The following is a 13,405-nucleotide window of genomic DNA, read 5'->3' on the forward strand; positions in this document are numbered from 1 at the left end:
CAAACTACAGAAAAGCATATATGGTTTAAAGCAAGCAGCTAAAGCGTGGAATGACAAAATCACGGAAGTACCCACAAGTGATAATTGCATTTTAACAGGATATGTTGATGCAAATTGGGCTGGAGATCCAACTGACAGAAGATCTACCAGCGGACATATTTTTTTTTCTCTCAGGTGGACCAATAAGTTGGACAAGTAAGAAACAGTCAATTGTGACACTGTCTTCAACAGAAGCAGAATATGTTGCCGCAGCACATGCGAGTCAAGAAGTACTGTGGTTAAGACAATTATTGACAGAATTAGGACAACCACAGTAGGAACCAACAAAACTGAAAGACGACAATCAAGGATGTTTTGTTCTTGTTCAAATGGAGAGTCAATCAAAGAACCAAGCATATTGATGTGAAATATCATTTCTTGAGAGATCATCAGGAACAAGGACTCTTGAAGTTAGAGTATTTTCCTACTGAAGAAATGTCAGCAGACATCTTCACGAAGGCGTTGAATGCTGATAAACACCAGAGACTAATAAAAAAGTTGGGTTTGATTGAATAAGTCCTTACTGTTGAGAAAGGGTGTTGGCATATGCAACAGATTAGAACTTATTATTAGAGATGAGCGTTGTTCTACTCGAACTGTTCGCCAATCTCAAATTCGAGCTGTTTTGGGCGGTGTTCGAGCCGTTCGGCGAACACGAACAATTTGAGAAAAATTCGGCTGTTCGAGGTTATGTTCGATAACTGTTCGTGCACCAAAATCATAACTGGATTTTTTCTCAGTAATGATGAAAATTAATGTTAATACGCAGTTTAAGTGTACAGCGGGGTGGGGGGAGGGGCAGGGGATGGATCTCTGCAGGAACAATGAAGATCTCCATTTTTTTTTTCTCTTTCCCGCATTTACAGTGGGGAGGTGCAATCTGTCAGCCTATCAGCAGCGCACACACGGAGCGAAGTGCTTTTTTTCACACAAGCAAGGGCATGTGTCATTGGCAGTGTATGTCACATGTCCTTGCCCTATAAGACCAAGCCATTTTCCCCGTCGCCACCATTTTCTCACTGCTGCAGCTGCGTGTTAGACGGCACCGCTGTTGCTGTGTGCGCTATACCTTGTTAATTTCAAGCCAATTTTCGCACAAATCTACAGATAGCTTGGGAGTAGGGAATAGTTGTGATTGCAGTCCTTTTAAGGACTAGGTTACAGCATTTCCTACGACTTTTATCAGGCAGGTCTGTGCTCTTAAATAGAGATGAGCGGTGTTCGACTAGAACTGTTCACCAATCTCAAATTCGAGCTGTTTTGGGCGGTGTTCGAGTTGTTCGACGAACCCGAACGATTTGCAAAAAATTCGGCTGTTCGAGGTTATGTTCGATAACTGTTCGTGCACCAAAAGCGTGTCCTGCATGTCTGGCGCTATTTAGAGCACCAATCATGCAGGGATTGTCTGCCACTCACTGTAATGCCACAGCCATGGTGGTTGTGGCATTACAGTGATTGCCCAAATCGATGGGAACAGTGCCAACAGTGAAACATGAAAAGCCGGCAATTCAGCAGCGGCATACACCTGTACCCGACAATTTAGAACCGAAAGAATAGAGCTTCACACATAGATTAGATAGATATAAACATGTCAGCCACATATATACGAAGTACAGTGACAGTGTTGCTTACTGTACTTGTCATTTAGCGTAAAGGATTTATCAAAAAAAATAATAGTGTTTTCATGCACCGTCTCTTTAAAAAAGCCGGCCGGCAATTCAGCAGCGGTACCCGACAATTTATAACAGACAGAATAGAGCATCATACATAGATTAGATAGATAGAAACATGTCAGCCACATATATACGAAGTACAGTGACAGTGTTGCTTACTGTACTTGTCATTTAGCGTAAAGGATTTATCAAAAAAAATAATAGTGTTTTCATGCACCATCTCTTTAAAAAAGCCGGCCGGCAATTCAGCATCGGTACCCGACAATTTATAACAGACAGAATAGAGCTTCACACATAGATTAGATAGATAGAAACATGTCAGTCACATATATATGAAGTACAGTGATAGTGTTGGTTACTGTACTTGTCATTTAGTATTAAAATAAAGGATTTATTATTAAAAAAATTGGCGTGGGGTTCCCCTTAATTTTAGGCTCTAGCGGAGGTTAAGCAGACGGCTGGGGCAGATGTTTGAAGCCTGGGAAGGGGGTAATACCCACGGAGCTTCCCAGGCTACTAATATCAGCCCCCAGCTGAATACATAGCCTTTACTAGCTATTAAAATGGGGGACCCCCCAAAAAAAATGACGTGGGGTCCCCCCTAATTTAATAGCTAGCAAAGGCTAGGCAGACAGCTGGGGGCTGATATTAATAGCCCAGGAAGGGAGCCATGAATATTGGCCCCCTCCCAGGCTAGAAACACCAGCCGTCAGCCGCCCCAGAAATGGCGCATTCATAGGATGCGCCAATTCTGGCACTTAGCCTCGCTCTTCCACGCTGCCCTGGTGCGGTGGCAGGGGGTAATAGAGTTGGGGTTGATGTCAGCTTATAATGCCAGCTGACATCAAGCCCAGGTTAGTAATGGAGAGGCGTCTATAAGACACCCCCATTACTAACCCCATAGTCAAAGTTAAAAAAAACACAAACACCCAGAATAAAGTCCTTTAATTGAAATAAAGACACAATCCTTTATTGTTCTAAATTAAACCATACTTACCGTCACGCCCATTCCAGCTGAAGCCAACGATCTCCTGCAATAAAAGTAAAATAATAAAGCAACCTCCTCCTTACCTTTCCATGGTTCCCACAACAGCTTCAGCTCTGCTACATCGAGATGACAGGCTGGACCGCAGCAGAACGCTGCCATCCAGCCTCTCATCCCGCAGACACTGAGAAGCGCAGGCTTACTTGCGCTGCTCAGCGTCTCTCTGTGACGACATCCAGATGAGCCGAGTTCATGTCCAATGAACTCGGCTCACCTCATGCACGTCACTGACAGCGTGGGAAAATTCTCACGCTGAAGCGGTGAGTGCAGGAGAATTCTCCCACGCTGTCAGTGACGTGCATAAGGTGAGCTCATGTCCAATGAACTCAGCTCACCTCCTGCACGTCACTGACAGCGTGGGAGAATTCTCCTGCACTCAGCGCTTCAGCGTGAGAATTCTCCCGCTGAAGCGCTGAGTGCAGGAGAATTTTCCCACGCTGTCAGTGACGTGCATAAGGTGAGCTCATGTCCAATGAACTCAGCTCACCTCCTGCACGTCACTGACAGCGTGGGAGAATTCTCCTGCACTCAGCGCTTCAGTGTGAGAATTCTCCCACGCTGAAGCGCTGAGTGCAGGAGAATTTTCCAACGCTGTCAGTGACGTGCATGAGGTGAGCCGAGTTCATTGGACATTAACTCGGCTCATCTGGATGCCCTCACAGAGAGACACTGTGGAGCGCAAGCAAGCCTGCGCTTCTCAGTGTCTGCGGGATGACAGGCTGGATGGCAGCGTTCTGCTGCGGTCCAGCCTGTCATCTCGATGTAGCAGAGCTGAAGCTGTCATGGGAACCATGGAAAGGTAAGGATGATGTTGCTTTATTATTTTTCTTTTATTTCAGGAGATCGTTGGCTTCAGCTGGAATGGGCGTGATGGTAAGTATGGTTTAATTTAGAACAATAAAGAATTGTGTGTTTATTTCAATTAAAGGACTTTTTTCTGGGTGTTGTGTTTTTTTTAAATACTTTACTAGAAATTCATGGTGGTCATGTCTAATATTGGCGTGACCCCATGAATTTCGGGCTTAGGGCCAGCTGATAATGCCAAGCTGGCCCTAACCCCTTTATTACCCAGTGAGCCACCGCATCAGGGCCCTGGATGAGTTGGGTACAGCGCCAGAAGATGGCGCTTCTATGAACGCGCCATTTTCCGGGGTGGCTGCGGACTGCAATTTGCAGCGGGGGTGGCCCAGAAAGCTTGGGCCTCCCTGCGCTGCGGATTCCAGCCCCCAGCTGCCTAGTTGTACCTGGCTGGACACAAAAACAGGGCGAAGCCCCACGTCAATTTTCTTTAAATTATTTCATGAAATAATTAAGAAAAAAAGGGCTTCCCTATATTGTTGTGTCCGGCCAGGTACAAATAGGCAGCTGGTGGTTGGGGGCAGCCCGTTCCTGCCTGCTGTACCTGGCTGGACACAAATATAGTGCGAAGCCCCACGTCAATTTTTTTTAAATTATTTCATGAATTTCCTGAAATAATTTAAAAAAATTGAAGTGGGGCTTCGCACTATATTTGTGTCCAGCCAGGTACAGCAGGCAGGAACGGGCTGCCCCCATCCACCAGCTGCCTATTTGTACCTGGCCGGACACAACAATATAGGGAAGCCCTTTTTTTCTTAATTATTTCATGAATTTCATGAAATAATTAAAAAAAATTGAAGTGGGGCTTCGCACTATATTTGTGTCCAGCCAGGTACAGCAGGCAGGAACGGGCTGCCCCCATCCACCAGCTGCCTATTTGTACCTGGCCGGACACAACAATATAGGGAAGCCCTTTTTTTCTTAATTATTTCATGAATTTCATGAAATAATTAAAAAAAATTGAAGTGGGGCTTCGCACTATATTTGTGTCCAGCCAGGTACAGCAGGCAGGAACGGGCTGCCCCCAACCACCAGCTGCCTATTTGTACCTGGCCGGACACAACAATATAGGGAAGGCCTTTTTTTCTTAATTATTTCATGAATTTCATGAAATAATTAAAAAAAAACTACGTGGGGCTTCGCCCTATTTTTGTGTCCAGCCAGGTACAACTAGGCAGCTGGGGGCTGGAATCTGCAGCGCAGGGAGGCCCAAGCTTTCTGGGCCCCCCCCCCCGCTACAAATTGCAGTCCGCAGCCACCCCGGAAAATGGCGCGTTCATAGAAGCGCCATCTTCTGGCGCTGTACCCAACTCATCCAGGGCCCTGGTGCGGTGGCTCACTGGGTAATAAAGGGGTTAGGGCCAGCTTGGTATTATCAGCTGGCCCCAAGCCCAAAATTCATGGGGTCACGCCAGTATTAGACATGACCGCCATGAATTTCTAGTAAAGTATTTAAAAAAAACACAACACCCAGAATAAAGTCCTTTAATTGAAATAAAGACACAATTCTTTATTGTTCTAAATTAAACCATACTTACCATCACACCCATTCCAGCTGAAGCCAACGATCTCCTGCAATAAAAGAAAAATAATAAACCAACCTCATCCTTACCTTTCCATGGTTCCCACGACAGCTTCAGCTCTGCTACATCGAGATGACTGGCTGGACCGCAGCAGAACGCTGCCATCCAGTCTGTCATCCCGCAGACACTGAGAAGCGCAGGCATCATTGCGCTCCTCACTGTCTCGCTGTGACGGCATCCAGATGAGCCGAGGTCATGTCCAATGAACTCGGCTCACCTCATGCACGTCACTGACAGCGTGGGAAAATTCTCACGCTGAAGTGCTGAGTGCAGGAGAATACTCCCACGCTGTCAGTGATGTGCATGAGGTGAGCTCATGTCCAATGAACTCAGCTCACCTCCTGCACGTCACTGACAACGTGGGAAAATTCTCCTGCAATCAGCGCTTCAGCGTGAGAATTTTCCCACGCTGTCAGTGACGTGCATGAGGTGAGCCGAGTTCATTGGACATGAACTCGGCTCATCTGGATGTCGTCACAGAGAGACGCTGAGCAGCGCAAGCAAGCCTGCGCTTCTCAGTGTCTGCGGGATGACAGGCTGGATGGCAGCGTTCTGCTGCGGTCCAGCCTGTCATCTCTATGTAGCAGAGCTGAAGCTGTCGTGGGAACCATGGAAAGGTAAGGATGAGGTTGCTTTATTATTTTTCTTTTATTGCAGGAGATCGTTGGCTTCAGCTGGAATGGGCGTGATGGTAAGTATGGTTTAATTTAGAACAATAAAGGATTGTGTCTTTATTTCAATTAAAGGACTTTATTCTGGGTGTTTGTGTTTTTTTTAACTTTGACTATGGGGTTAGTAATGGGGGTGTCTTATAGACGCCTCTCCATTACTAACCTGGGCTTGATGTCAGCTGGCATTATAAGCTGACATCAACCCCAACCCTATTACCCCCTGCCACCGCACCAGGGCAGCGTGGAAGAGCGAGGCTAAGTGCCAGAATTGGCGCATCCTATGAATGCGCCATTTCTGGGGCGGCTGATGGCTGGTGTTTCTAGCCTGGGAGGGGGCCAATATTCATGGCTCCCTTCCTGGGCTATTAATATCAGCCCCCAGCTGTCTGCCTAGCCTTTGCTAGCTATTAAATTAGGGGGGACCCCACGTCATTTTTTTTGGGGGGTCCCCCATTTTAATAGCTAGTAAAGGCTATGTATTCAGCTGGGGGCTGATATTAGTAGCCTGGGAAGCTCCGTGGGTATTACCCCCTTCCCAGGCTTCAAACATCTGCCCCAGCTGTCTGCTTAACCTCCGCTAGAGCCTAAAATTAAGGGGAACCCCACGCCAATTTTTTTAATAATAAATCCTTTATTTTAATACTAAATGACAAGTACAGTAACCAACACTATCACTGCACTTCATATATATGTGACTGACATGTTTCTATCTATCTAATCTATGTGTGATGCTCTATCTTTCTGTTCTAAATTGTCGGGTACCGCTGCTGAATTGCCGGCCGGCTTTTTTAAAGAGACAGTGCATGAAAACACTATTATTTTTTTAAATAAATCCTTTACACTAAATGACAAGTACAGTAAGCAACACTATCACTGTACTTATTATATATGTGACTGACATGTTTCTATCTATCTAATCTATGTGTGAAGCTCTATTCTTTCTGTTCTAAATTGTCAGGTACAGATGCTGAATTGCCGGCCGGCTTTTTTAAAGAGACGGTGCATGAAAACACTAATATTTTTTTTAATAAATCCTTTACACTAAATGACAAGTACAGTAACCAACACTGTCACTGTGCTTCTTATATGTGTGACTGACATGTTTCTATCTATCTAATCTATGTGTGATGCTCTATTCCTTCTTGTCTAAATTGTCGGGTACCGGTGTATGCCGCTGCTGAATTTGCCGGCCGGCTTTTTTAAAGAGAGTGTCTTCTGAGCAGTTTGTCAGCTTTTGGACACCTTTGCAGGTGTTTTCTATGTGTTTCTATGTGTTTTTGTTTGCCTGCCATTGGTTTTAACGGTGTTCGACGGTGTTCTAAGGTGTTCGACGAACAGTTCGACGAACAGTTCCTCGAACATCCCGGTGTTCGACGAACCGAACCGAACCCGAACACTACGGGGGTGGCTCAACACTACTCTTAAATAGATAGATTGTGGGAGTAAAGACTAATTGTAATTGGAGTCCTTTTCAGGACTAGGTTACATCAGTTCCTATCAGTTTTTGCCAGGCAGGTCTGTGCCAGTGCTGTGCAAGTTTTTTTCACAGCATTTGGCTGAATCTAGCAAAGCTAATCCTTTTTGGCCTATTGCAGAGTGTGTTAGTCAGTGGAGTAGCCTATCTGTGTTGCAAGATACACCACCTGTGTATAGAATACCAATTTTTTTACTGCACCTAGTGAAGTAAAATCTTTTGGGCATAGCATCATTCTATTAGTCCATCTATACTGACCTCCATCAGGTTGCAAATTGAATATAATTTTTTTCTGCATCTAGCTCTGAAAAAATATTGGGCTTCTAGCTGTGTGTGGGACTTGTTGTATTAGTCCATCTATACTGACCTCCATCAGGTTGCAAACTGAATATATTTTTTTCTGCATCTACCTCTGAAAAAATATTGGGCTTCTAGCTGTGTGTGGGACTTGTTCTATTAATCCATCTATACAGACCTCCATCAGGTTGCAAACTGAATATATTTTTTTCTGCATCTACCTCTGAAAAAATATTGGGCTTCTAGCTGTGTGTGGGACTTGTTGTATTAGTCCATCTATACTGACCTCCATCAGGTTGCAAACTGAATATATTTTTTTCTGCATCTACCTCTGAAAAAATATTGGGCTTCTAGCTGTGTGTGGGACTTGTTCTATTAATCCATCTATACAGACCTCCATCAGGTTGCAAACTGAATATATTTTTTTCTGCATCTACCTCTGAAAAAATATTGGGCTTCTAGCTGTGTGTGGGACTTGTTGTATTAGTCCATCTATACTGACCTCCATCAGGTTGCAAACTGAATATATTTTTTTCTGCATCTACCTCTGAAAAAATATTGGGCTTCTAGCTGTGTGTGGGACTTGTTCTATTAATCCATCTATACAGACCTCCATCAGGTTGCAAACTGAATATAATTTTTTTCTGCATCTAGCTCTGAAAAAATATTTGGCCTTCTAGCAGTGTGTGGGACTTTCTCTATTAGTCCATCTATACTGACCTCCATCAGGTTGCAAATTAAAAATAATTTTTATCTGCATCTACAGTACCTCTGAAAAAATATTTGGGCTTCTAGCTGTGTGTGGGACTTGTTCTATTAGTCCATCTATACTGACCTCCATCAGGTTGCAAATTGAATATAATTTTTATCTGTATCTAGCTCTGAAAAAATATTTGGCCTTCTAGCAGTGTGTGGGACTTTCTCTATTAGTCCATCTATACTGACCTCCATCAGGTTGCAAATTAAAAATATTTTTTATCTGCATCTAGCTCTGAAAAAATATTTGGCCTTCTAGCAGTGTGTGGGACTTTCTCTATTAGTCCATCTATACTGACCTCCATCAGGTTGCAAATTAAAAATAATTTTTATCTGCATCTACAGTACCTCTGAAAAAATATTTGGGCTTCTAGCTGTGTGTGGGACTTGTTCTATTAGTCCATCTATACTGACCTCCATCAGGTTGCAAATTGAATATAATTTTTATCTGCATCTAGCTCTGAAAAAATATTTGGCCTTCTAGCAGTGTGTGGGACTTTCTCTATTAGTCCATCTATACTGACCTCCATCAGGTTGCAAATTAAAAATAATTTTTATCTGCATCTACCTCTGAAAAAATATTTGGGCTTCTAGCTGTGTGTGGGACTTGTTCTATTAATCCATCTATACAGACCTCCATCAGGTTGCAAACTGAATATAATTTTTTTCTGCATCTAGCTCTGAAAAAATATTTGGCCTTCTAGCAGTGTGTGGGACTTGTTCTATTAGTCCACCTATACTGACCTCCATCAGGTTGCAAATTCAAAATAATTTTTTGTCTGCATCTAGCTCTGAAAAAATATTTGGCTTTCTAGCAGTGTGTGGGACTTTCTCTATTAGTCCATCTATACTGACCTCCATCAGGTTGCAAACTGAATATATTTTTTTTCTGCATCTACCTCTGAAAAAATATTGGGCTTGTAGCTGTGTGTGGGACTTGTTCTATTAATCCATCTATACAGACCTCCATCAGGTTGCAAACTGAATAAAAAAAATTTCTGCATCTACCTCTGAAAAAATATTTGGGCTTCTAGCTGTGTGTTGGACTTGTTCTATTAGTCCATCTATACTGACCTCCATCAGGTTGCAAATTGAATATAATTTTTTCTGCATCTAACCCAGCCAATAGTTTTGGCCTAATACCACAGTTTGGCCACTCAGCTCTGCTCGGTTCCCATCCATTGTTTTTTTGTGCAAACAACTCCAGAGTTGTGAATTAGTTAACCACCAAAATGAGTGGAAAAAGGCCTGCTGCTGGTGGAAAGGGGAATAGGTGTGTTGGGAAGGGGAAAAAAGTTTGTGTCCGTGGGGTAGGTGTTAAAGCAACAGTAACATCTGCAGAAGAAAGACCATCTTCCAGCCAAACTAAAATGTCTACTTCTTTTAGCGGACAATGTGATAAGATCCCTTTCTTACGGCCACGCCAATCGCTACAAATTCCAGATGAGGCACAAAAACAGCAGGTGCTTCAACGGATATCAAGTGCTCCTTTAAGTGGGCTCTCCTCCACATCAACTTCAACATCACAAATACTCCAGTCCTCAAAGGTGTCACCCAAATCGCACTTGCTTCCTCACAGCTCCCAAATCTCCAGCTGCCCGTCTGAGTATGAGGTAGAACAGATGGTTGAGTCTGCAGAGCTGTTTACTCATACTATAGCCTGGGAATCAGAGGTCGACTCCAGCGCTTCTGTGAATCCAGACGAGGAAATGATCTGCACTGATGCCCAGAATCTTTATGAGTCGGATCCAGGACCAGACGCAGAAGGTTCTGACCATAATGTAGACCCTCATTCCCAAACTGTAACTCCTGTTGGTGGAGACAATGAGGAAGACGATGATAAGACTCAAATACCTGATTGGAGCGACAACTTTAGTTTTTTGTCAGGGCAGGAACAGGTTGGCTCTGAGGACGACGGGTGTGATAACGCACAGGGTGATGATGATGAGGTCGGAGATCCCACTTACTGTCAACCCACAGTCAGCCAAGAGATGAGGTCAGCAGAGGAGGTGGAGGAAGATGCTAGTGACGACGAGGTCAGGTTGCGCCTTCCTGGACAGAGACGTAGTACTGGAAGCACGTCAACAACTGCATCCTCAAACACAACTCTGCCTCTCACCACAAGTCGTGGTGGCTCTTCAGGTCGCATGGGTGCTAAGCCTTGCATAGCCTGGGCATTTTTTCAGATCGATAAAGATGACCCAACTCGTGTTATCTGTAACATTTGTCAGCAAAAGCTAAGTAGAGGCCAAAAAATACATAGTTTGAGTACTTCATGCATGAACCGGCACATGGACATGAAGCATAAGTTGCAGTGGGAAGCTCAGTGTGCTACAATGCGGTCTAGCCGGCCGGGCCAACCACCGTCTGCCATATCTTGTGCATCCGCGGCCTCTTCATCCTCTGTGACTGGGGGGACAGCAGTCACACCTGTTTTGGGGCGCAGACCTGCCACCTCTTTACCCGCAACAGCCAGCGTGATTGGCAGGTCATCATTTTCTTTGGAGGTGGTAACACCAGCTGGTCTTGAGCGCTGTCCGACATCGATAGCACCACCTTTGGATCAAGGCAACCTAACATGTCCGCCTGCATCTTCCTCACAGACCGGCAGTTTGCCGGGGACACCCTTATCAACCCCGTCTAAGCACAATAGCCAGCCCTCGGTCCCTCAGATGTGGACAAGTAAAAGACCATTTCCTCCTAGCCATGAGAAAGCTAAGAGGTTAAATTTCACCATCTGCAAGCTCTTGGCTACAGAAATGCTGCCTTTCCGCCTGGTGGACACAGAGGATTTTCGAGACCTTATGTCCGTCGCAGTGCCCCAGTACCAGATGCCCAGTCGGCACTACTTCTCAAAGAAAGGTGTGCCTGCGCTCCACCAGCATGTCGCACACAACATCACCGCTTCTTTGAGAAACTCTGTGTGTGACAGGGTGCATTTCACCACAGACACTTGGACGAGTAGGCATGGACAGGGGCGTTACATGTCGCTGACTGGGCACTGGGTAACTATGGTGACAGCAGGACAAGGGGCTGCTGTCCAAGTCTTGCCGTCCCCACGAGTTGTGCGTCAATCCTCTTTATGTCATTTTTCCTCCACTGCTTCTGCCTCCTCAACCTCCTCTCGGTCTTCCACCTGCACCCAAAGCCTGTCTGGTCATGCCACAAGCTTTCTAACTGCGCAGAAGGGATCCTGCACACCTCCTTACTATGCTGGCAGTAGGGCTCAACGTCATCAGGCGGTTTTTACATTGAAATGTCTGGGAAATGTGAGTCACACAGCTGAGGAGTTGTGGTCAGCTCTGGAGAACCAATTTCATGAATGGTTGTCTCCACTGGACCTGAAACCAGGGAAGGCCGTGTGCGACAATGCTGCAAACCTGGGTGCGGCCCTTCGCCGGGGCAATGTCACACACGTGCCTTGTATGGCTCACGTGTTGAACCTGGTTGTCCAGCAATTTTTAGCCCACTATCCCAGACTAGATGGCCTTCTGCAGAGGGCACGGTCGCTGTGTGCTCACTTCCGCCGTTCGCATCCCGCAGCTCAGCGACTTACATCTCTACAGAAGTCGTTGGGCCTGCCACTTCACCGGCTAAAATGCGATGTGCCTACCCGGTGGAATTCAACTCTGCACATGTTGCAGCGACTGTGGCAGCACCGACAAGCCCTGGTGCAATACGTTCTGACGTATAGCCTGGGCCAACGAGATTCAGAGGTGGGGCAAATCACGCTGGAGGAGTGGTCTCAGATCAGGGACCTATGCACCCTTCTGCACAGTTTTGAAATGGCGACGAAGATGTTTAGTGCTGACGATGCCATTATCAGCATGACTATTCCGGTGATTTACATGCTGGAGCACATGTTAAACAGAATTCGGAGTCAGGTGGTGGCACAAGAGGAGGTGGAGGAAGTAGAGGAGGAGGAGTTGTATGCGGAAGGGCTAACATCTGCAAGGTCCAGACGGTCGGCAGCACCAAGGCGGCAGGCATGTGAGGGTGGGGGAGATGGTTTAACCAGGGCGCATGGTAGCAGCCAAACTAGTGAGGAAGGTGCAGGAGCCCAGGAAGAAGTGGAGGACGAACTGATGGAAGACTCATCAGATGAGGGAGACCTTGATCACATTTCTGTTGTGCGAGGTTGGGGAGAGAGGACAGAGGAAGGAAGCATGATTGTTACCTCGCCACCAACACAACAGGGACTTGGTGCTCCTGGATGCGCAACACACATGAGTGACTTCTTGCTGCACTACCTGCAACATGACCCTCGAATTGTGAGAATTAGAAATAATCCTGACTACTGGGTTGCCACACTGTTAGATCCCCGGTACAAAAGTAAATTTGCAGAAATTATTCCTGCCATAGAAAGGGATGCACGCATGCAGGAGTATCAGCAGAGACTGTTGCAGAATCTTACATGTGCTTTTCCACAAAATACCAGTGGTGCACGTAGTGAATCTCACAGTTCCAACTTGCCAACCGTGGGACCGTCAAGTGTTCAGCACTCAAACCGTAACAGAACCACAGTATCTGCTGGTAACATCAATTTTGCGGAATCATTTCACCACTTTTTTAGCCCATCCTTTGCAAGGCCACAGGAGACAAGAAGTCTGACACATAGTCAACGCCTAGAGACGATGGTACAGGAGTATCTCCAAGTAAACATTGAAGCCACGACTGTGTCACTGGACCCTTGCTCTTTTTGGGCTTCCAATCTGGATAAATGGCCGGAGCTAGCCACTTACGCCTTGGAGATCTTGTCATGCCCCGCAGCCAGCGTTCTGTCTGAACGTGTGTTCAGCGCTGCTGGTGGTGTGCTGACAGATAAGCGCACGCGGCTCTCCACTGATAATGTAGACAGACTCACGTTCATAAAGATGAACAAATCATGGATCCGAAACGACTTTTCTACCCCTGTGTCATCCTGGGGAGAGTAAAAGCTTGATGATTGGTTAAAATCACCCTACCAACCGTTTTAAGCTTTCAAATTACTAATCATGTTTATCTGTATC

The sequence above is a fragment of the Phyllobates terribilis genome, unplaced genomic scaffold (genome assembly GCF_046119375.1).
Source record: "Phyllobates terribilis strain yellow unplaced genomic scaffold, ASM4611937v1 Scaffold_8__6_contigs__length_399053987, whole genome shotgun sequence".
In the NCBI taxonomy this organism is placed as follows: domain Eukaryota; kingdom Metazoa; phylum Chordata; class Amphibia; order Anura; family Dendrobatidae; genus Phyllobates; species Phyllobates terribilis.